This window comes from Denticeps clupeoides, chromosome 5, assembly GCF_900700375.1.
Source record: "Denticeps clupeoides chromosome 5, fDenClu1.1, whole genome shotgun sequence".
In the NCBI taxonomy this organism is placed as follows: Eukaryota; Metazoa; Chordata; class Actinopteri; order Clupeiformes; family Denticipitidae; genus Denticeps; species Denticeps clupeoides.
In genome coordinates this window covers 5,529,981-5,552,503 of record NC_041711.1, presented here as the reverse complement: position 1 = coordinate 5,552,503, position 22,523 = coordinate 5,529,981, and the positions used below count along the sequence as shown (strand labels likewise).

At 43.4% G+C, this 22,523-nt stretch overlaps 1 long non-coding RNA gene and 10 other non-coding genes across 11 annotated transcripts; all 11 read left to right on the top strand.

The window, feature by feature from the left end:
• Positions 1-206: 206 nt before the first annotated feature.
• On the top strand, positions 207-371 carry LOC114791435 (U1 spliceosomal RNA). Its single transcript, XR_003750035.1, has one exon. It is a non-coding gene; the product is annotated as a U1 spliceosomal RNA (small nuclear RNA).
• A 619-nt stretch (positions 372-990) lies between these two features.
• Positions 991-1,154, top strand: LOC114791428 (U1 spliceosomal RNA). The gene has a single exon (XR_003750029.1). It is a non-coding gene; the product is annotated as a U1 spliceosomal RNA (small nuclear RNA).
• Positions 1,155-1,771: 617 nt separating this feature from the next.
• Positions 1,772-1,935, top strand: LOC114791431 (U1 spliceosomal RNA). Its single transcript, XR_003750031.1, has one exon. It is a non-coding gene; the product is annotated as a U1 spliceosomal RNA (small nuclear RNA).
• A 619-nt stretch (positions 1,936-2,554) lies between these two features.
• LOC114791427 (U1 spliceosomal RNA) lies at positions 2,555-2,718 on the top strand. The gene has a single exon (XR_003750028.1). It is a non-coding gene; the product is annotated as a U1 spliceosomal RNA (small nuclear RNA).
• A 618-nt stretch (positions 2,719-3,336) lies between these two features.
• Positions 3,337-3,500, top strand: LOC114791430 (U1 spliceosomal RNA). Its single transcript, XR_003750030.1, has one exon. It is a non-coding gene; the product is annotated as a U1 spliceosomal RNA (small nuclear RNA).
• Positions 3,501-4,119: 619 nt separating this feature from the next.
• On the top strand, positions 4,120-4,283 carry LOC114791426 (U1 spliceosomal RNA). The gene has a single exon (XR_003750027.1). It is a non-coding gene; the product is annotated as a U1 spliceosomal RNA (small nuclear RNA).
• A 618-nt stretch (positions 4,284-4,901) lies between these two features.
• On the top strand, positions 4,902-5,065 carry LOC114791425 (U1 spliceosomal RNA). The gene has a single exon (XR_003750026.1). It is a non-coding gene; the product is annotated as a U1 spliceosomal RNA (small nuclear RNA).
• Positions 5,066-5,683: 618 nt separating this feature from the next.
• Positions 5,684-5,847, top strand: LOC114791423 (U1 spliceosomal RNA). Its single transcript, XR_003750024.1, has one exon. It is a non-coding gene; the product is annotated as a U1 spliceosomal RNA (small nuclear RNA).
• Positions 5,848-6,465: 618 nt separating this feature from the next.
• Positions 6,466-6,629, top strand: LOC114791422 (U1 spliceosomal RNA). The gene has a single exon (XR_003750023.1). It is a non-coding gene; the product is annotated as a U1 spliceosomal RNA (small nuclear RNA).
• A 619-nt stretch (positions 6,630-7,248) lies between these two features.
• On the top strand, positions 7,249-7,412 carry LOC114791421 (U1 spliceosomal RNA). The gene has a single exon (XR_003750022.1). It is a non-coding gene; the product is annotated as a U1 spliceosomal RNA (small nuclear RNA).
• Positions 7,413-15,302: 7,890 nt separating this feature from the next.
• Positions 15,303-17,540, top strand: LOC114791108 (uncharacterized). Its single transcript, XR_003749909.1, has 3 exons — positions 15,303-15,694; positions 16,587-16,771; positions 17,433-17,540. It is a non-coding gene; the product is annotated as an uncharacterized LOC114791108 (long non-coding RNA).
• Positions 17,541-22,523: the final 4,983 nt, after the last annotated feature.

Genomic DNA, 22,523 nt, shown 5'->3' with positions numbered 1-22,523 from the left:
GGAAGTAATGACCAGACTTTTATCAGCTCTTTTACAAAGGCAGCGTTTTTTCCAATATTCTTTGTTCTTTGACTGATATTGCCATGTTCTTGGCAGAAATGCTCCGCTGGTGGACCGGCTCTGGTTTTGCGCTCCGTCCTCATTGCAACCGTACTGGCGACGCTTTTCCGTTTGGATGGTGGCGCCTGTGTGACCGCCCTGAACTCATACTTACCTGAGCAGGGGAAGATACCGTGATCAAGAAGGCTGTTCACCCAGGGCGAGGCTCAGCCATTGCACTTCGGCTGTGCTGACCCTGCGAATTCCCCAAATGTGGGAATCTCGACTGCATAATTTCTGGTGGTGGGGGACTGCGTTCGCGCTCTCACCTGATAACACGGGTCTGAAAGAAATTCTGTTGTGTCGTTAGGCGAAACCTACTTCACCACCCTTGAACCAGTCACCTTGGCTGATTTTTTAACCGACAAACGGTTTGCTTTTGGTGCCGTCTTAGTAGCTGCAATATCCTTGCCTGTGAAGCCCTGTCATGCAAGGCAATGGTGACTGGACGTGTTTCCTTGCAGCTAATTATGGTGAACAGAAGAAGAACGATGATTTCAGGCATCACTCTCATTTGAAGGCATCCAGTCTGCTATTCAAGTGAAAGTGATTGTCATTGTGAAGCACAGCACACGGTGCACACAATGAAATGTGTCCTCTGCTTTAAACCCATCACCCTTGGTGTGAGCAGTGGGCAGCCATGAAGGGCGCTCAGGGACGCCTTCCATCGCCTTTCTTTAGTTGCTAGAAAGTAATGACCAGACTTTTATCAGCTCTTTTACAAAGGCAGCGTTTTTTCCAATATTCTTTGTTCTTTGATGATATTGCCATGTTCTTGGCAGAAATGCTCCGCTGGTGGACCGGCTCTGGTTTTGCGCTCCGTCATCAGTGCACCGTACTGGCGACGCTTTTCCGTTTGGATGGTGGCGCCTGTGTGACCGCCCTGAACTCATACTTACCTGGCAGGGGAGATACCGTGATCAAGAAGGCGGTTCACCCAGGGCGAGGCTCAGCCATTGCACTTCGGCTGTGCTGACCCCTGCGAATTCCCCAAATGTGGGAATCTCGACTGCATAATTTCTGGTAGTGGGGGACTGCGTTCGCGCTCTCCCCTGATAACACGGGTCTGAAAGAAATTCTGTTGTGTCGTTAGGCGAAACCTACTTCACCACCCTTGAACCAGTCACCTTGGCTGATTTTTTAACCGACAAACGGTTGCTTTGGTGCCGTCTTAGTAGCTGCAATATCCTTGCCTGTGAAGCCCTGTCATGCAAGGCAATGGTGACTGGACGTGTTTCCTTGCAGCTAATTATGGTGAACAGAAGAAGAACGATGATTTCAGGCATCACTCTCATTTGAAGGCATCCAGTCTGCTATTCAAGTGAAAGTGATTGTCATTGTGAAGCACAGCACACGGTGCACACAATGAAATGTGTCCTCTGCTTTAAACCCATCACCCTTGGTGTGAGCAGTGGGCAGCCATGAAGGGCGCTCAGGGACGCCTTCCATCGCCTTTCTTTAGTTGCTAGAAAGTAATGACCAGACTTTTATCAGCTCTTTTACAAAGGCAGCGTTTTTTCCAATATTCTTTGTTCTTTGATGATATTGCCATGTTCTTGGCAGAAATGCTCCGCTGGTGGACCGGCTCTGGTTTTGCGCTCCGTCATCAGTGCACCGTACTGGCGACGCTTTTCCGTTTGGATGGTGGCGCCTGTGTGACCGCCCTGAACTCATACTTACCTGGCAGGGGAGATACCGTGATCAAGAAGGCGGTTCACCCAGGGCGAGGCTCAGCCATTGCACTTCGGCTGTGCTGACCCCTGCGAATTCCCCAAATGTGGGAATCTCGACTGCATAATTTCTGGTGGTGGGGGACTGCGTTCGCGCTCTCCCCTGATAACACGGGTCTGAAAGAAATTCTGTTGTGTCGTTAGGCGAAACCTACTTCACCACCCTTGAACCAGTCACCTTGGCTGATTTTTTAACCGACAAACGGTTGCTTTTGGTGCCGTCTTAGTAGCTGCAATATCCTTGCCTGTGAAGCCCTGTCATGCAAGGCAATGGTGACTGGACGTGTTTCCTTGCAGCTAATTATGGTGAACAGAAGAAGAACGATGATTTCAGGCATCACTCTCATTTGAAGGCATCCAGTCTGCTATTCAAGTGAAAGTGATTGTCATTGTGAAGCACAGCACACGGTGCACACAATGAAATGTGTCCTCTGCTTTAAACCCATCACCCTTGGTGTGAGCAGTGGGCAGCCATGAAGGGCGCTCAGGGACGCCTTCCATCGCCTTTCTTTAGTTGCTAGGAAGTAATGACCAGACTTTTATCAGCTCTTTTACAAAGGCAGCGTTTTTTTCCAATATTCTTTGTTCTTTGATGATATTGCCATGTTCTTGGCAGAAATGCTCCGCTGGTGGACCGGCTCTGGTTTTGCGCTCCGTCATCAGTGCACCGTACTGGCGACGCTTTTCCGTTTGGATGGTGGCGCCTGTGTGACCGCCCTGAACTCATACTTACCTGGCAGGGGAGATACCGTGATCAAGAAGGCGGTTCACCCAGGGCGAGGCTCAGCCATTGCACTTCGGCTGTGCTGACCCCTGCGAATTCCCCAAATGTGGGAATCTCGACTGCATAATTTCTGGTAGTGGGGGACTGCGTTCGCGCTCTCCCCTGATAACACGGGTCTGAAAGAAATTCTGTTGTGTCGTTAGGCGAAACCTACTTCACCACCCTTGAACCAGTCACCTTGGCTGATTTTTTAACCGACAAACGGTTGCTTTTGGTGCCGTCTTAGTAGCTGCAATATCCTTGCCTGTGAAGCCCTGTCATGCAAGGCAATGGTGACTGGACGTGTTTCCTTGCAGCTAATTATGGTGAACAGAAGAAGAACGATGATTTCAGGCATCACTCTCATTTGAAGGCATCCAGTCTGCTATTCAAGTGAAAGTGATTGTCATTGTGAAGCACAGCACACGGTGCACACAATGAAATGTGTCCTCTGCTTTAAACCCATCACCCTTGGTGTGAGCAGTGGGCAGCCATGAAGGGCGCTCAGGGACGCCTTCCATCGCCTTTCTTTAGTTGCTAGGAAGTAATGACCAGACTTTTATCAGCTCTTTTACAAAGGCAGCGTTTTTTCCAATATTCTTTGTTCTTTGATGATATTGCCATGTTCTTGGCAGAAATGCTCCGCTGGTGGACCGGCTCTGGTTTTGCGCTCCGTCATCAGTGCACCGTACTGGCGACGCTTTTCCGTTTGGATGGTGGCGCCTGTGTGACCGCCCTGAACTCATACTTACCTGGCAGGGGAGATACCGTGATCAAGAAGGCGGTTCACCCAGGGCGAGGCTCAGCCATTGCACTTCGGCTGTGCTGACCCCTGCGAATTCCCCAAATGTGGGAATCTCGACTGCATAATTTCTGGTGGTGGGGGACTGCGTTCGCGCTCTCCCCTGATAACACGGGTCTGAAAGAAATTCTGTTGTGTCGTTAGGCGAAACCTACTTCACCACCCTTGAACCAGTCACCTTGGCTGATTTTTTAACCGACAAACGGTTGCTTTTGGTGCCGTCTTAGTAGCTGCAATATCCTTGCCTGTGAAGCCCTGTCATGCAAGGCAATGGTGACTGGACGTGTTTCCTTGCAGCTAATTATGGTGAACAGAAGAAGAACGATGATTTCAGGCATCACTCTCATTTGAAGGCATCCAGTCTGCTATTCAAGTGAAAGTGATTGTCATTGTGAAGCACAGCACACGGTGCACACAATGAAATGTGTCCTCTGCTTTAAACCCATCACCCTTGGTGTGAGCAGTGGGCAGCCATGAAGGGCGCTCAGGGACGCCTTCCATCGCCTTTCTTTAGTTGCTAGGAAGTAATGACCAGACTTTTATCAGCTCTTTTACAAAGGCAGCGTTTTTTTCCAATATTCTTTGTTCTTTGATGATATTGCCATGTTCTTGGCAGAAATGCTCCGCTGGTGGACCGGCTCTGGTTTTGCGCTCCGTCATCAGTGCACCGTACTGGCGACGCTTTTCCGTTTGGATGGTGGCGCCTGTGTGACCGCCCTGAACTCATACTTACCTGGCAGGGGAGATACCGTGATCAAGAAGGCGGTTCACCCAGGGCGAGGCTCAGCCATTGCACTTCGGCTGTGCTGACCCCTGCGAATTCCCCAAATGTGGGAATCTCGACTGCATAATTTCTGGTAGTGGGGGACTGCGTTCGCGCTCTCCCCTGATAACACGGGTCTGAAAGAAATTCTGTTGTGTCGTTAGGCGAAACCTACTTCACCACCCTTGAACCAGTCACCTTGGCTGATTTTTTAACCGACAAACGGTTGCTTTTGGTGCCGTCTTAGTAGCTGCAATATCCTTGCCTGTGAAGCCCTGTCATGCAAGGCAATGGTGACTGGACGTGTTTCCTTGCAGCTAATTATGGTGAACAGAAGAAGAACGATGATTTCAGGCATCACTCTCATTTGAAGGCATCCAGTCTGCTATTCAAGTGAAAGTGATTGTCATTGTGAAGCACAGCACACGGTGCACACAATGAAATGTGTCCTCTGCTTTAAACCCATCACCCTTGGTGTGAGCAGTGGGCAGCCATGAAGGGCGCTCAGGGACGCCTTCCATCGCCTTTCTTTAGTTGCTAGGAAGTAATGACCAGACTTTTATCAGCTCTTTTACAAAGGCAGCGTTTTTTCCAATATTCTTTGTTCTTTGATGATATTGCCATGTTCTTGGCAGAAATGCTCCGCTGGTGGACCGGCTCTGGTTTTGCGCTCCGTCATCAGTGCACCGTACTGGCGACGCTTTTCCGTTTGGATGGTGGCGCCTGTGTGACCGCCCTGAACTCATACTTACCTGGCAGGGGAGATACCGTGATCAAGAAGGCGGTTCACCCAGGGCGAGGCTCAGCCATTGCACTTCGGCTGTGCTGACCCCTGCGAATTCCCCAAATGTGGGAATCTCGACTGCATAATTTCTGGTAGTGGGGGACTGCGTTCGCGCTCTCCCCTGATAACACGGGTCTGAAAGAAATTCTGTTGTGTCGTTAGGCGAAACCTACTTCACCACCCTTGAACCAGTCACCTTGGCTGATTTTTTAACCGACAAACGGTTGCTTTTGGTGCCGTCTTAGTGGCTGCAATATCCTTGCCTGTGAAGCCCTGTCATGCAAGGCAATGGTGACTGGACGTGTTTCCTTGCAGCTAATTATGGTGAACAGAAGAAGAACGATGATTTCAGGCATCACTCTCATTTGAAGGCATCCAGTCTGCTATTCAAGTGAAAGTGATTGTCATTGTGAAGCACAGCACACGGTGCACACAATGAAATGTGTCCTCTGCTTTAAACCCATCACCCTTGGTGTGAGCAGTGGGCAGCCATGAAGGGCGCTCAGGGACGCCTTCCATCGCCTTTCTTTAGTTGCTAGGAAGTAATGACCAGACTTTTATCAGCTCTTTTACAAAGGCAGCGTTTTTTCCAATATTCTTTGTTCTTTGATGATATTGCCATGTTCTTGGCAGAAATGCTCCGCTGGTGGACCGGCTCTGGTTTTGCGCTCCGTCATCAGTGCACCGTACTGGCGACGCTTTTCCGTTTGGATGGTGGCGCCTGTGTGACCGCCCTGAACTCATACTTACCTGGCAGGGGAGATACCGTGATCAAGAAGGCGGTTCACCCAGGGCGAGGCTCAGCCATTGCACTTCGGCTGTGCTGACCCCTGCGAATTCCCCAAATGTGGGAATCTCGACTGCATAATTTCTGGTAGTGGGGGACTGCGTTCGCGCTCTCCCCTGATAACACGGGTCTGAAAGAAATTCTGTTGTGTCGTTAGGCGAAACCTACTTCACCACCCTTGAACCAGTCACCTTGGCTGATTTTTTAACCGACAAACGGTTGCTTTTGGTGCCGTCTTAGTAGCTGCAATATCCTTGCCTGTGAAGCCCTGTCATGCAAGGCAATGGTGACTGGACGTGTTTCCTTGCAGCTAATTATGGTGAACAGAAGAAGAACGATGATTTCAGGCATCACTCTCATTTGAAGGCATCCAGTCTGCTATTCAAGTGAAAGTGATTGTCATTGTGAAGCACAGCACACGGTGCACACAATGAAATGTGTCCTCTGCTTTAAACCCATCACCCTTGGTGTGAGCAGTGGGCAGCCATGAAGGGCGCTCAGGGACGCCTTCCATCGCCTTTCTTTAGTTGCTAGGAAGTAATGACCAGACTTTTATCAGCTCTTTTACAAAGGCAGCGTTTTTTCCAATATTCTTTGTTCTTTGATGATATTGCCATGTTCTTGGCAGAAATGCTCCGCTGGTGGACCGGCTCTGGTTTTGCGCTCCGTCATCAGTGCACCGTACTGGCGACGCTTTTCCGTTTGGATGGTGGCGCCTGTGTGACCGCCCTGAACTCATACTTACCTGGCAGGGGAGATACCGTGATCAAGAAGGCGGTTCACCCAGGGCGAGGCTCAGCCATTGCACTTCGGCTGTGCTGACCCCTGCGAATTCCCCAAATGTGGGAATCTCGACTGCATAATTTCTGGTAGTGGGGGACTGCGTTCGCGCTCTCCCCTGATAACACGGGTCTGAAAGAAATTCTGTTGTGTCGTTAGGCGAAACCTACTTCACCACCCTTGAACCAGTCACCTTGGCTGATTTTTTAACCGACAAACGGTTGCTTTTGGTGCCGTCTTAGTAGGCTGCAATATCCTTGCCTGTGAAGCCCTGTCATGCAAGGCAATGGTGACTGGACGTGTTTCCTTGCAGCTAATTATGGTGAACAGAAGAAGAACGATGATTTCAGGCATCACTCTCATTTGAAGGCATCCAGTCTGCTATTCAAGTGAAAGTGATTGTCATTGTGAAGCACAGCACACGGTGCACACAATGAAATGTGTCCTCTGCTTTAAACCCATCACCCTTGGTGTGAGCAGTGGGCAGCCATGAAGGGCGCTCAGGGACGCCTTCCATCGCCTTTCTTTAGTTGCTAGGAAGTAATGACCAGACTTTTATCAGCTCTTTTACAAAGGCAGCGTTTTTTCCAATATTCTTTGTTCTTTGATGATATTGCCATGTTCTTGGCAGAAATGCTCCGCTGGTGGACCGGCTCTGGTTTTGCGCTCCGTCATCAGTGCACCGTACTGGCGACGCTTTTCCGTTTGGATGGTGGCGCCTGTGTGACCGCCCTGAACTCATACTTACCTGGCAGGGGAGATACCGTGATCAAGAAGGCGGTTCACCCAGGGCGAGGCTCAGCCATTGCACTTCGGCTGTGCTGACCCCTGCGAATTCCCCAAATGTGGGAATCTCGACTGCATAATTTCTGGTAGTGGGGGACTGCGTTCGCGCTCTCCCCTGATAACACGGGTCTGAAAGAAATTCTGTTGTGTCGTTAGGCGAAACCTACTTCACCACCCTTGAACCAGTCACCTTGGCTGATTTTTTAACCGACAAACGGTTGCTTTTGGTGCCGTCTTAGTAGCTGCAATATCCTTGCCTGTGAAGCCCTGTCATGCAAGGCAATGGTGACTGGACGTGTTTCCTTGCAGCTAATTATGGTGAACAGAAGAAGAACGATGATTTCAGGCATCACTCTCATTTGAAGGCATCCAGTCTGCTATTCAAGTGAAAGTGATTGTCATTGTGAAGCACAGCACACGGTGCACACAATGAAATGTGTCCTCTGCTTTAAACCCATCACCCTTGGTGTGAGCAGTGGGCAGCCATGAAGGGCGCTCAGGGACGCCTTCCATCGCCTTTCTTTAGTTGCTAGGAAGTAATGACCAGACTTTTATCAGCTCTTTTACAAAGGCAGCGGTTTTTCCCAATATTCTTTGTTCTTTGATGATATTGCCATGTTCTTGGCAGAAATGCTCCGCTGGTGGACCGGCTCTGGTTTTGCGCTCCGTCATCAGTGCACCGTACTGGCGACGCTTTTCCATTTGGAAAGAAATTCTGTTGTGTCGTTAGGCGAAACCAACTTCACCACACTTGAACCAATCACTTTGGCTGATTTTTGATCCGATAAACGGTTCATTTTGGTGCAGTCTTAGTAGCTGCAATATCCTTGCCTGTGAAGCCCTATCATGCAATGCAATTGTGACTGGACGTGTTTTCTTGCAGCTAAAGAAATTCTGTTGTGTCGTAAGGCAAGACCTACTTCACCACACTTGAACAATGCACACACATACAGACACACAGATTAATTCCAGGGGCTCATTTCAGAAAGCAGGTTTAGTGAAAAACCAGAGTTTTCCCAGTCGGGAAAGGATGATCAGACCCCGAGTGGAAGTTTTATCACTCCCTGATGACTTCCGTTTTTCGCGACCGTTGTTACGAGCTGGTCTAGGGGCTCCGGCCCTAACCAAAGAAAGGACACAAACGTAAGCCTACTAAGATGAAACGAAGAATTTTAACAAGTATTTTATTAACAACTAAATATATAAATAAAGAATAAATACATATGAAACTAATTATAACGAATAACGACAAACAAAACAGGAAAACAGAGAAAAACAAACAAACACCGAAGCAGGCCGACACAACAAGTTGCGTCGCCTCCTAGGGGGAAACTGGAATTGGTGTCAAAGGGAAATGGTAGGGAGGCGGGCGGGTGGATGGCACGGCAAGCGGGACATCCCACAGCAGGAACAGGTGGGCTCAATTTACAATCACCAGGCACCTGCAAACAACACAAAATACAGAACAGAAACACACCCAAAATACCAGGACTTAACAACCATCAATAATTTTACAAAAAAAGTTATTTTACAAAAGTATAGACCTCAACAGGCCTCTCTGCATCTTCCCTTTCTGTAGCGGTTGACAAGGTGTCTTCATCATCCCCCTGTAGTGAAACAATTTTTCCCTTATGTTCCACCCATTATTAACACATTGGAATATTAAGTGTAGCTACTTACAACAGCATAGAGGTATGTTATATTAGAGGGCTCCATAAGACAGATTACACCATCACTAACTGGTAGAAGAAGATCAGTCAGCTGATGATTTCCCAGAACAGTGCCCCATCTAATGTTTTTCTTTTGTTTAAATACAGTGCATGTCTCATCCCATTTTTTCTGAGTCACCTTGGAATAGGTTGATATCTGAGAGCAACAGCAGCCAATTACAGAGAACTGTAGCCTATAATTGAATGGATAGCCTTTACATCTAACAAATGCATTCATTTGAATTACTTACCTCTTATGTAGGCCCTTGTGTCCTGAGGTGTGGCTGGATCTGATGAGCTCCCTCCAGGGATGCTCTCAGCAATAGGTCGCCCACTGTTTTGACTGAGGGCCATCTCTTCAGCCTCTGTGAGCAGGGGTGGTGCTGGTACACTACCTGTTTTACGGGCCTTCTTTCTGTTGGCTGTAATGGGGGGGTCAGATTTGAACATATCCAGAAAACTCACATTTTGAGAGGCGTAACAGTTAAGTGTGGCTTTCATATAGGCAATATTAAATACTGGCTGTGATGGAATGGCTGAAGATTTGGCTTTTTCTTTGTTTAGGGGATTTCTCTGAGTACTTTAATATAGCTATCACATGTAGAATATAACCACTGAATGCAGTTTAATGAGAGCAGGCTAAACAACATCACAATTGCTTGTAAATCAAATGTAAAAAATAAAATGTCAGTGATACCTCACCTGTTTGAACTATATTTTTATATTTCATCTTTAATTGCTGCCATGTCCTTTTTGCGCCTGTTGGGTTGCACCTGTGCGCTCAAAAAACATATGGAATATGAATGTTGAATGAGTGGAACATTCAAGACCAACGTTTTTTTTCCTCTAATTAATACTCACGCATTGACTTGGTCTGAATTTTCTGCAACACAAGCTCTCTCTCTTCTTCCCGTTGGACCATCCCTTCTTTTAGGCTGTACTGATGTTGGTTAGCTGTGCTGAGTCTGCTGTTTTATTGTTATTGTATTGTTATGTTAGCTCACTGTAAATAAAAGCACTGTTTGTATGCTTTGTTTTGTTGTGAGTGTGTAACAGTGGACCTGCTCCTCTCCACACCCTTGTCGCGTTTCTTAGACCTTAGAGTGACTACATTCTCCATGCACAGTATTTAGCGTAAATGATAAATAAAAAAAAACCATACAATGTCACATGATGTAAAACACTCTCAAAGAATAAATAACACATTTTAAATATTGGTAAGCACATGGCTCTAATCATTTGATGAGTCAATTTAAATAAAAAAATTTTTTTATTATTTATTTATGGGCTTTTGGTGTGTGTGTGTGTGTGTGTGTGTGTGTGTATATATATATATATAAGTGGTGGGCCGTTATCTGCGTTAACGTGCTGCGTTAACGTGAGACTCTTATCGGGCAAAAAAAAAATATCGCCGTTAATCTATTCACAAAGTTGGGTTTGGAGCTGGGTCTATACTACGCAAGCTATTGTGTTGGAGTTAAATGGTTACATTAGATTTATAAGTATATTTCTTCTTTCTTGTGTTTTTCAGTTTCTTATTTCCTAAAGATTTTATTTTGTTTTTGAGACCCGGTTCAGGTCTCTTGGACACATGGCGTGAGCTGTGAGAGGTGCGTGGGGTTTGTGTGCAAAAAGTTATTTCTTTCATTTTAATTTATGTACATATTAGGAATATTTTGTATGTGCTTTATTTTTTTTTATGTTCTTTTAATACTGTATATTGTAGAGAGAGGTGCAGAAAGACGCGATGTGTGACGCGACCTTGCTTTTTGTACAGATTACACTTTGCACAGAAAATCTCTTGGGTGTCAGCTCATCATTTGTGGTTCAAGAAACAAAATCAAAAAGTTACACAACAAAGAAGAAGAACCGCTACACTATGATGACTTTCACCTTGATATTTTAGCGCGGATGTATACCTAGCTGTATTGCACTGTAGGGGGCAAGAACGAGTCTTCGAACTGTGAAATTACCACATCAAACGTGACGTGGTAACATGGATGCAGCTATTTAACTGAATAAACAGTTGGTAAACACAAGTACATCGTATTGAACATAATTTATTTTCATCACCAATTATCATAGTAGAACAGCTTTCTCAAGCAGTTTGTGATGCATTTTGGAAACAGGAGATGAGCCCCTGGTCTAATGCACCACCTGGCTTGAGAAACCCGTTCTCAAAGACTTACTTTTAGTCATTATTTGGGTAGCACTGTCACGTCCCTGTCTAGGGGTCAGAGACGCGACAACAAACGAGGGGAATAGGTGCAGTGGGAAGACACAGATACCAAACCCAAGTGAAATATTGTGCTTTTATTTACAGTGAGCGGGGAACAACAAACCAAACCAAAAGTGCTAAATACAAGTACAACACACCATGAAAGGAGAGACAAAACAACTACACAACAAAGCCACAACTAACCACACTAATCACTAACACACACAACAAAAGCTCATCCAACTCTAACAACTCTATCCAAAACTCCAACGCCAAAACTCTCCTCTCGCTTCCTCCTCCTCTGGCTCCACAACAATGAGCCCTGAATGGTGGCTGGAAGGGTCCTTAAGTAGTTCTCTGTTCTGTGCGCTGATTGGCTGCCAGTTGACGAGGGAATTGGTGGGTGGAGCTATAAATCCAAATCTCCTCCCCCAGCAGACAGCCTAGAAGAGAACACGCACAAAACAGAGCACCCCAAGCCATTCTACGGCCTAAAGGACGTAACAAGCACACATATTCTGAATGCCCTCGGCAGAATTCAAATGAGACATTTTAATCTAGATTACTTTACTTTACTTTACTTTACTTTATTTGGCAGACGCTTTTATCCAAAGCGACTTACAATGGGAAGACACCAGCAATTCTCGTTCGATTTCTATAGAATATCAAGTATACAAACTAAGAGCCCTGATAAGGCTTAGACTTGTCTTTGAAGAGCATGCTCGGAGAGTGTTGGGTGCTAGACTAAGAAAAATTATAATGTATTTATACATTTTGTATTTGTTTGTTCAATGTGTATGCATGTGTATGTGTTAAATTTGTCTGTAATATTTTTGGAATAAGAGGGTTTTCACCTTCTTCTTAAAAGTGGTGATAGTCTCGGCTAGTCGTGTGGAGGAGGACAGGTTGTTCCACCAGCCAGGGACAACAACGGAGAACAGACATGATTGGAATCGGAGACCCCGTGAAGAAGGAATTTTTAGTCTCCTTTCGTTTGCCGATCTGAGAGAGCGTGTAGGAGTGTATCTAGGTAGTAGTGTGTTGATGTAGGAGGGCGCAGTTCCATTTACAGCCCTGTAGGCAAGCATCAAGGATTTGAACTCAATGCGAGCAGCTACCGGGAGCCAGTGGAGGGAGGTAAGAAGAGGTGTAACATGGGTGTATTTTGGCTGATTGAAAATGAGACGGGCTGCCATATTTTGGATCATCTGGAGTGGTTTTATGGTGACTGCAGAGGTTCCAGCCAGGAGAGAGTTACAGTAGTCGAGTTTGGAGATGACCATTGCCTGGACGAGGAGCTGCGTAGCCTGTTGTGAGAGAAAAGGCCGAATCTTGCGAATGTTGTAGAGTCCCAGATTAATGTAGTCCCAGATTAATGTAGATTAATCTAGAATAATCTAGATCAATTCCAAGATTACAGTGATATTAATCTAGATTAATAAAATTAATCTATGCCCACCTCTAATATATATATATATATATATATATACACACACACACACACACACACACACACACACACACACACCAAAGCCCACCCCCCTATATATATATATAAAACCCACATACTAGGGTGAAATAAAAAAAGCAATCGGTTTTACTTTTTGAGCTTTTAAAATGAAAATGAAGCCACTCCCACATTACGTGTCTAGTTGACTCATCGTTGTTACACTGGGACTGTGGGCATCTAGGGTACCTGGTCAGTCCGTGCCTGTGCAGGACCTCCCCTATTTGCCGTGAAGTCAACACCATTTGAGGTCTTGTAGACGATGATCTATCTTGGGTGGCTGAATCCAGGCCCAAGGACCTTTCTCAAGCCTCAAAAGGAATTGAATACACCTTTTGCTGAGTAGAGTCTTATACAAGACCCTATATTTCAGCAGGGTCTCACCAAGACCATCTGACTGGATCTCCCCCCCCTCCTCCTTCCTCAGGTACATAATTTATTGATTCACGTACCAGGTGGGGCCAAAGCACCGTCTCCACACCTGCCCCATTGCTTACTAAGGGTGATGGGTTAAATGCAGAGGACACATTTCACTGTGTGCACCATGTGCTGTGCTGTGTATATCACAATGACTTCACTTCACTTTTATTTTTTTTTTTCCATACCTGCCCCCCAAGATGAAGCTAAAAACATTGTTAAACACGTTTCATAGCACGGGGAAAGGGGTACATCTGAGCAAGGTAGAGCAATGTGGGTACTTTAACACAAGTACCTTTCCGAGAAAGGAGAGGGACATCCCCTTCCACAACCCCATCTTCCGTCAGGCCTTAGCCAAGTGTTCTTCCCAGTTGGCCTGGGCAGACTGGAAGTAGACACCCAAGACTTTAAGAGGGCATTCACATGGTGTAAGTCCCCGAAAAGGTCCTCCACCGGAAGCTCTGCCGAACGCCTTTACCAGGTCCAGCACTTTACCAAGGGCACAGCTCGAGCAAGCAAATATGGTGGTATCATCCACATGCTGAGCCAGTTTAAACCACCGCTCCCTGGGAGCAGCAGTCCATCCACTCTGGGGCTGGCACGGATGGCAGCTGCCAGGGGTTCGATGTAAAATGCATATAAGAGTGGCGAGAGAGGGCAGCCCTGTCTCACCCCGCTTGTCTGTGGGATCCACCCTATGAATATGTCACCAGTCCCCATTCACTTCAACACTTTAAACAGAAAGCCGTGGCCTACACAATCAAACACTTTTTTTTAATCTAAACTGACCATTATGAGGGGGACCTGACGATCCTCTGGTCAGGGGTCTCAAGTTGGCCAAGTCAGCGCTATCGCCTTTCTTGTACAACAAGGAGAGCACACCTGACCTCATGCTTTTTGTCAGCTTCCCTTAGCTTAGCACCTCCTCAATAACCCTACACTGTTAGAAATTACCAGCATTTCACAATAATTAACAGTATTATTTTACAGTAACTTGTTGTAATTAAGATTCCCTGTAAGATCCCAATGAATACCTGTAAAAACTACAGGATCCGTGGATTTTACAACATTTAACTCTTATTTTACAGTAAAATCTTGCAATCTAAAACCTGCTGTTATATCACAACAAGGTCTGTAATATCACAGCAACACAGTGAAAAAATTAAGGATTTCACAGCATTAAACAGTATTATTACAGTGAAATATTGTATTGAAATATGCCTTGGGAAGTCACATGACATAACCGAACTGTTTTAAACTGAAGGCGCCATCGTGTCCCTCTTCTCTTCCGGGCTGAATGGAGAAGGTGAGCAGCATACATGTTTGCAGCACCCATGCCTTTTTAATATGATAACAATATTTACTTTCAAATGAACGTTTATCGCATGACACAGTTCACATTTTGTAAGCAAGTGCCGGAATTGTTGAAAGTTCTCTCACAGCATTTGCTAATAGTAGTTAGTAATGACGACAGTTTCGCTAATAATTTTTCATGTCACTCACCGTTTAGACATATCTGGTGTTTGTTAAGTTTATAAAACCAATGATGGGCCAAACATTACTATTTATGTGTGCACATTTCTGTAATTAGTCAAGGTTATCATGGATTAGCAGGGCTAACCGTTAGCGGTTATTAAATAACTTCAATTCAAACGGTCCATTAAAAAAATCCAGCGAATATCCTAGTTACAACATGACTGAGCTAGTGTTTATTGTCGCGACGTGTATTTTTCAATGTGTTTCATGGTTAGGCCATGTAGCCCATGTTGGATTTGAAGCTGAACTGGAGGATGCTGGTCAGTCGGATGTGTGCTCGTTCCGGACTCAGTACTACCTGTTGATGTTCGTTCTCGGGGTCTAGTCTGCTGTAGAGTGAGAGTCTGCGGCGGTACATGTAAGTGTTTTGCTGCATATGTAGTGCCCTCAGTTCGATGTAAGTGATTTGAGAAGAAAGATAACAGGGATGTGGTGTACAGCAAGTGTATTTTCGTTTCATTATATGTTCAATATAATATGTTATTTCTTGTTTAAACTGTACAATGGTATGCAGAGTTTATTTTGTGCTGTCTTATCATAGAGTGGGATAGAGAGCATGTGACAGGAAGAGTCGGAGAGAAGAGACAGGAGACAGTTTTTTTCTTAGTTTTTACCCGCAATTTAGTTAGCAAATTTACACGTTTTGAATTAAGAGAGCAAGTGCATGCACATGTATATATGTTTTATTAATTCGAGAGTTAAAATATTTTCATGCATGAGGGCGCATTGTGCACGGCGGAGGTTTTCCGACTAGCAATTGCTACAGGTCAGAAGTGCACGGACTTCTGTTGCAACTCTGCACGTGGCAGAGACCCGGAAACCAGCGCGACGCGGGACGGCCATGGACCACGCGGGGAGCGTTACGGGTACATTAGGAACAGCACCGACGAAGGGTTTATTCTGCCGCCGGCAGAAGTGCAGCGGATCGTGGGTACAGTACTGGAGGAAGTTTTGAGTAGACTCACACATATTGTCCACCAGTTTGAGCTTCACCAAGCGCGCCAACGTAAAAGGTACCTAGACTGTGTGAACATTTAAAACCCGGGTATTTTATTTTATTTGGGTTATTGTTTTAATGTTTATGTGGTGTGGGTTTTTCCCCGGTATAATTGTTGGGGATAGAAATAAATGTTCAGTTGTGATATATAGTTCCATTGTACCTGTGATTTCATGTGGTGTGGTTTTCTGTGAGTTTCACTTCTAAATTATGGTATAGGAGCTGGGACCAAAGATATAAGGTTACATGGGAAGTGAATTATAAATTAGTGCAAGGGAGGTGAATTGCATACAGCTATAGCGCATTCCAACATGCTAGCCTGAGCCTCTTCCACACACTGTGCGAGATCATAACCCTAGACAAAACCTGTCAGATACTATTGGATGAAGTGATTAATCTCAGGTGTGCAGCAAAGCTTATAGATCTTATTCATGTGTGTGGCATTTGTTCAGTGTGTTGTAATGGGTTGGGGAAATGTATAATAGGCATAAAAAATAATAATTGGAATTACAAACTCCTCAAAACTGGGCTGTTTTTCACTGCTGTTGTTTTCACATCTGGAAATACATAGACGTGAATGCAGCTGATGCTTATTACCTGCATGCATTTCCAAATTTAATAACAATAGCAGTGAAAAACAATCAGACCCTGTTATGATGAGTTTGTAATTCCAATAGTGTATTGGCCTGTTATTTTAACTATTGTTTTTTAAGTGGCATTATCAGAGCAATGGGTCAATGGACACTTCTGCATTCTCCCCACCCATTATGTCACATTCGTGGACCAAATAATGCAGCACGATCGCAACACAACCAGAGCCATGTGCCACAGCGTGATGAGAAACATTGTTTTTGTCGTAAGTGCCACAATCCTGACATGTTTTCTAATTATCCCACCCACATTTTCAGGAGCCATCCAAAATCATTTGGCGACATTGGCAAGCACGGTGATATTGCTGGAGACGGATGTCAAAACTTCCGGAAGTAAAAACAAGAGTGGAGTATGAAAACAGGAATAACACTCTTGCTGAACACCGCAGAGAAAGAAGACCGTGCACGGGAATGGCAGGAAAGGCCAGACTGGCAATATACGGGTATGTGGCAATATATACTTTTCTCTTGAGTACTTTATTGACACTTTGACATGGACCCTTTTCACAGCAAGCATGTTGCAATGTTAATAGTGTAGTAAACACAGGTGTAATTAACTGTGATTATGGCCTTTTTATATTCCATTTAGGATTTATATTGTGCATAGTGGCTCTCTGGCATGCATGGTTGTGGTACACTAAATACCTTGACCCTAATTAGTTTGATAAAATACACCTATGTTTACTGCACTTTTACACTGTAACATAACTTCTGTGCGACTATTTAAACAGTCACAACAGGGAATCAAACTGCTGACCCTTCAGTCATGAGACGACTTGCTCCAACTTCTGAGCTATAACCGTCCCCAATAGTATTGTTACTAGTTGTGCAACGGATTAAAAAAAACAAAACATTTCGGATCGGATCACGGTTTTAAGTCACGGATCGGATCAATTTTCGGATCAGCAAAAAAAGACAAGATAAATGTAACTCTCCATTTAGTTATTTAAGTATTTTTTGCCCGTTATAAATCTATTAAGTCTAGAATCTATTGGGTTATAAATCTATTAAGGTTTGATGTGGGGGAAAAAAGCAACTTGATAAATGCTGTCTGCAATATATACTGTAAGTCTATTTAAAACTGAAATCTTTGCTTATTAACAGGTGCTTCCTGGGCATCAAACCTGAAAGAGGCTCAAAGACCAAGAAGCGGACAACAATAAACCCTCATGTGAGCACCGTTTTGAGGAAACTTATTGACTTTGAGTGGGCATCATAGTTTTTTTTTTTTTTTTTTTTTTTTTTGCAGCGGTAGTTGTCAGGCTCAGTTTTGAGTAGCCTTGTTCTTTTTGTAATTTTTCAAGACAGCTTTGCACTACAAGATTTTTACACAATGCTGTTGCGTGTGGACTCATTATGTTTGAGATTGAGAGGAGCACCTAACCCGTTTACGACATTCCTTCATTGTGCTCTCCCTTGCTCTCTTATCTTGCCATTAAGGCCTCGTTCCCATCCTGTCCATTACTGTTATTGTGACACAGCTATGTGAATAGTTGTGAGACAGGTAGTTGAATTGCAACTTTGCACAATTTCTCTGCATTTTCTGCATTTTGAGTATGTGTACTGTAATGTACCTCTACAACTCATACAAAATGCAGCAGCACGACTGATCTTCAACCTTCCCAAATTCTCCCATACCACCCCTCTGCTACGTTCCCTTCACTGGCTCCCAGTAGCTGCACGCATCAGGTTCAAAATACTGATGCTGGCCTACAAAGCCAAACATGGAGCAGCACCATCCTACCTCACAGCCCTCATTACACCTCGCACTGCACCTCGTCTACTCCGAGCCTCCAGTACTGCTCGCCTGGTCCCTCCATCTCTGAAGGTAAAAGGAAAACATTCATCCAGACTCTTCTCCGTCTTGGCCCCTCGGTGGTGGAATGAACTTCCCCTCGAGGTCAGAACAGCTCAGTCACTGAGCACCTTCAAACGGCAGCTCAAGACCTTCCTCTTTAAAGAATATTTAGATTAAATTGTAATTTTCTTGTCAAACTTTGTGTACAGAATCTACAACAGAGTGAATTAAATAGATGTATTCATAGTTGGGGTCCTAGTGAACCGGAATTGATCTCTTCATCGATGGTAACTTGAAAGCACGTTGTAAGTCGCTCTGGATAAGGGCGTCTGCCAAATGCCGTAAATGTAAATGTAAAATGTAAATGTAAATGTACCTGTACATTGAAAAATATTTATTTTTTAATAAATATGCCATTGGGCTAACATTGACTTTATCTCAGAGTTGTTTGTTGGGGGGAGGGGGTTAATTGTACAATGATTCTAAATTCACAGTAAATGGAAGCTTCATCTGCATTACTTTTACAGTAAGTTACTGGACAATTTTAGCATGACTCCCACAGTGTACATTGTAAATTCACAGTAAATTATTGTCAACTTGTACATTACTTTCACAGTACACACTGTAAAAGTACAGGGCCTTGTTGTAATGATGTACAGCAAAAGGTTGTAATTCCCCAGTAATGTACTGTAATATCACAGTAATTGCTTTGTCATTGAAGCTGTGGAGTTACAATATACAGTTGTGATTTTACAACAATGCATTGTAATATCACAGATATAAAATTACAGTAAATTGCTGTGAGTATATTTCACAGTATATTGCTGTAATCCTTACTGTGAAAGTCATGCAAAATGTATCCAATTATTTACTGTAAATTCACAACGAAAAATTTTACAGTGTAAGTAACTCTGAAATTTAAAATTCCACTGGGAGTAAATTCCTCTCCGGCAATTCATACAATGAATCACTTTGGTTACTTCTTGTAGGGTGATGGGAGCCTCTAGGCTGCCCCTGTGCATCACTAGGAAGAACCTTCGCTAGCTTGGCCAGGAATCCTGAGTCAAAGCTTTTGTGTGCTTTGGAGTCTCTCACCTTATTGAAGAAACCGGGATCAAAGACAACCCCATTGTTAAAACAGGAGTACAATTCCTGCAACTCCAGCTCTAAACCTTTGATACGCCAGCACTGGAAGGCTCTGCGCTGTATTGAGTAATTGATGGTGAGGGTCTTGATTTTACTGACCCCTTCCCACCAATCTTCCACTGAGGAGCCCGGTTCTCTGTACTCTGTCCAAAGCTTAAACTTCACTGTAAAAAATGCCTGTAAATTTAACAGTAAATTAATGTAAAAAACCTACAGTAAAAAAACTTAAATTATCTAACTGTATTTTATTGTGTAAATGACTTTAAAAACTAATTTGGTAAACATTTTTGTACCGTATAAATTAACATATATTACAATTGAATTAACTGTTTTGGCCAGTGTAAAATATAACGCATGCATAATATACACTGTAGAGTACTGTGAAAAATATTTTACGGTGCAGTACCGTTATAATTTGAATTGTGGCGGTTAAACACAGAATGCACTGAAGGTTTCCGTCCCACTGACAACAGCAAACATTTGTATATTTTTCTTCGCAACGTTTCCCCGGCTGTTAAATTGGTGAGTATATCTTACTTATGTGTATCTACATTGTTTTATAATGTTTAAAACACCTATATAAATTTGTCCAATCACAACTTCATCAGGTTTCCCGCCAAAACCGCTGACATTTTCCCCTCAGAGTTTCCCTCCAGTGCAGTGCAGACGGACGGGTGGCTCTCCATTTCAAAGCCGAGCAACTGGTAAATACTTTGGTTATGGTTAGCAATGGCTTTTCTTTGTGTATCTAAATTGTTTTATAATGTTTAAAACACCTATATAAATTTGTCCAATCACAACTTCATCCAGGTTTCCCACCAACGCCGCTGACATTTTCCCTCAGAGTTTCCCTCCAGTTATAAATTAATTTGCATGTCATTGAGTGAAATATGTATTTGATCCCCTACAACCCAGCCAGACCTCTGGCTCCCACAGACGGGCTGTGTGCCCATAATGCACACAGATTACAATCAATCCATCAATTACAGATACTTCTGATCTTAACTCGTTATGTGTATAAAGCACACCTGTCCACAGAATCAGTTTCTTCCATTCCAACCTCTCCACCACCATGGGCAAGACCAAACAGCTGTCAAAGGACATCAGGGACAAGACTGTATTTCCAAATAATCGCACCAACTGTTGTCACCTTCTCACCAAGCTTCTTGCTGATGGTCTTGTAACCCATTCCAGCCTTGTGCAGGTCTACAGTCTCGTCCCTGATGTCCTCTTGACAGCTCTTTGGTCTTGCCCATGGTGTTGGAGAGGTTGGAATGGAAGAAACTGATTCTGTGGACAGGTGCGTTCTATACACATAACGAGTTGAGATCAGGAGTATCTGTAATTGATAGATTGATTGTAATCTGTGTGCATTATGGGAGCCAGAAGTGTAGCTCCTATACATATTTGGGATCAAATACATATTTCACTCAATGACATGCAGATCAATTTTTAACTTTTTTTTTGTAACATGTTTTTTCTTGATTTTTGGTTAATATTCTCTCTTCATTAAAAATGAAACTACCTCATAAATTAGAGACTGTTCATTTTTTTGTAAGTCAGCAAACTTACAAATTCAGCAGCAGATCAAATAAGTATGTCCCCCACTGTATGTAGACATGACATTCAAAATTCTTCAAACTAAATTCACCATTAAACTAACCAAGTTGTAAAAATCTGCTCTCCATTTCCAATTGTTATTTTGTACTGCTTGAAATTCCTTCAATCTGTATGGCAATTAAACTCAAGACTATACAAATATTATACTTACTTTGTGTCTTTTCAAGTGTCTCTCTTTCGTTGCTCATTTCCTGACTTGAACATATTTATAAAACCAAATAACTGTCTCTTTTTTTTTCATCGCATTTGTCAATTTGTTAATATTGTGTTTTTCCAAGGTGTTTTTATGAGGAGAGGAAAAACAAGAAGCGACTCACTGTGAACCCAAAAGTCTTGACATTGAGCTCTGACCTGTCTGACCACGAATGGGGAGGGATATGGTGAAGACAGTCATTCTATGCACATGGACATGACTTAAGAGATGGAGTATGTTTTTTTTTTTTTTTTTACTTTTTTGGTTATTTAATTTAATTTGAGTGGAATTTCCTGTTTTTGAAATGTGCCAATAGTTTAGAAATTTAGAAATGTGTCAGTAGCTTAGAAATTGTTTAGTAATGTGCCAGTAGTTTAGAAATGGTTTAGAAATGTGCTAATAGTTGCCAGTTGCAACTGTTATGTGATAGTATTTAGCATTTTTGCACACAGACACAAACATATACAGACAACTTGTCTTATATTCTTCTTCTAATATTGTGAATAAAGATTTGGTTTCTCTCATCTTTGTAATTTTTGTAGTAGAATGTAGTAGAAATGTAAAAGCAAGGTTTTTCAAAAAATGTCATAATTATATTGACTTTATGGTAAATAAAACTGGCAGCTGTGGCAACCAGAACTTTTAAGGTTATAACCATTTTTGTGATAACGGTAATGATTCTAGACACTATATTTTACAGTTAATAATTGTTTTCATTACAGAATCTAACAGCGACGCTTAGGTGTTATCACTGTGTAATGTACAGTTTATAGGTGTTAAGTAAAGGGAATACAATAGTGAATATCACTGTTATATACTGTATTTTTAACTATTATTAAATTCAAACTTTACGGTAACTGCAGAGAAAGATTAGTGTTATATTCTGTATTTATATCAGTTTTTAACTGTAAAATGTATGGTGTCTGCAGTACTGTTCTGTAAATTCAACTGATTTTTTTTTTACAGTGTTGTCTAAAAACAACTCCCTGTACTCCTTCTCTTCTAAGAGAGAGATGTTAAATTTCCAGTGTCTTGGACCACATGATCCAATAGCTACTGGGCAGACAGGGAGACCACTTTGAACTGTATGGGGGCGTGCTGCTAAAATGTAGTCGATATGACTACAAGAGCCATGGGTATTGTGCCAGGTCATTCTCAGATCACTAGGGTTGCAAAACTTGAAACCGTCAGTAAAGTTAAAATTCCACACAAACTTAGTAAAATGGGGAATGCTGACATTGTTGAAGTCTCCCCCAATAACAAGATGTCTAGCTGTTAAACAAAAAGTGACCAACTGCTGTAACAGCTGTATGCAAGAGGTGGCTTTCACTGGGGCATAGACGCACAGCATTCGAATGTGCTCCCCCCTCCATGTGGCGTCCACCCCCAACACCCTTCTGGGAAGAACCATGAAGAATCTTATATTACATTTACTGCA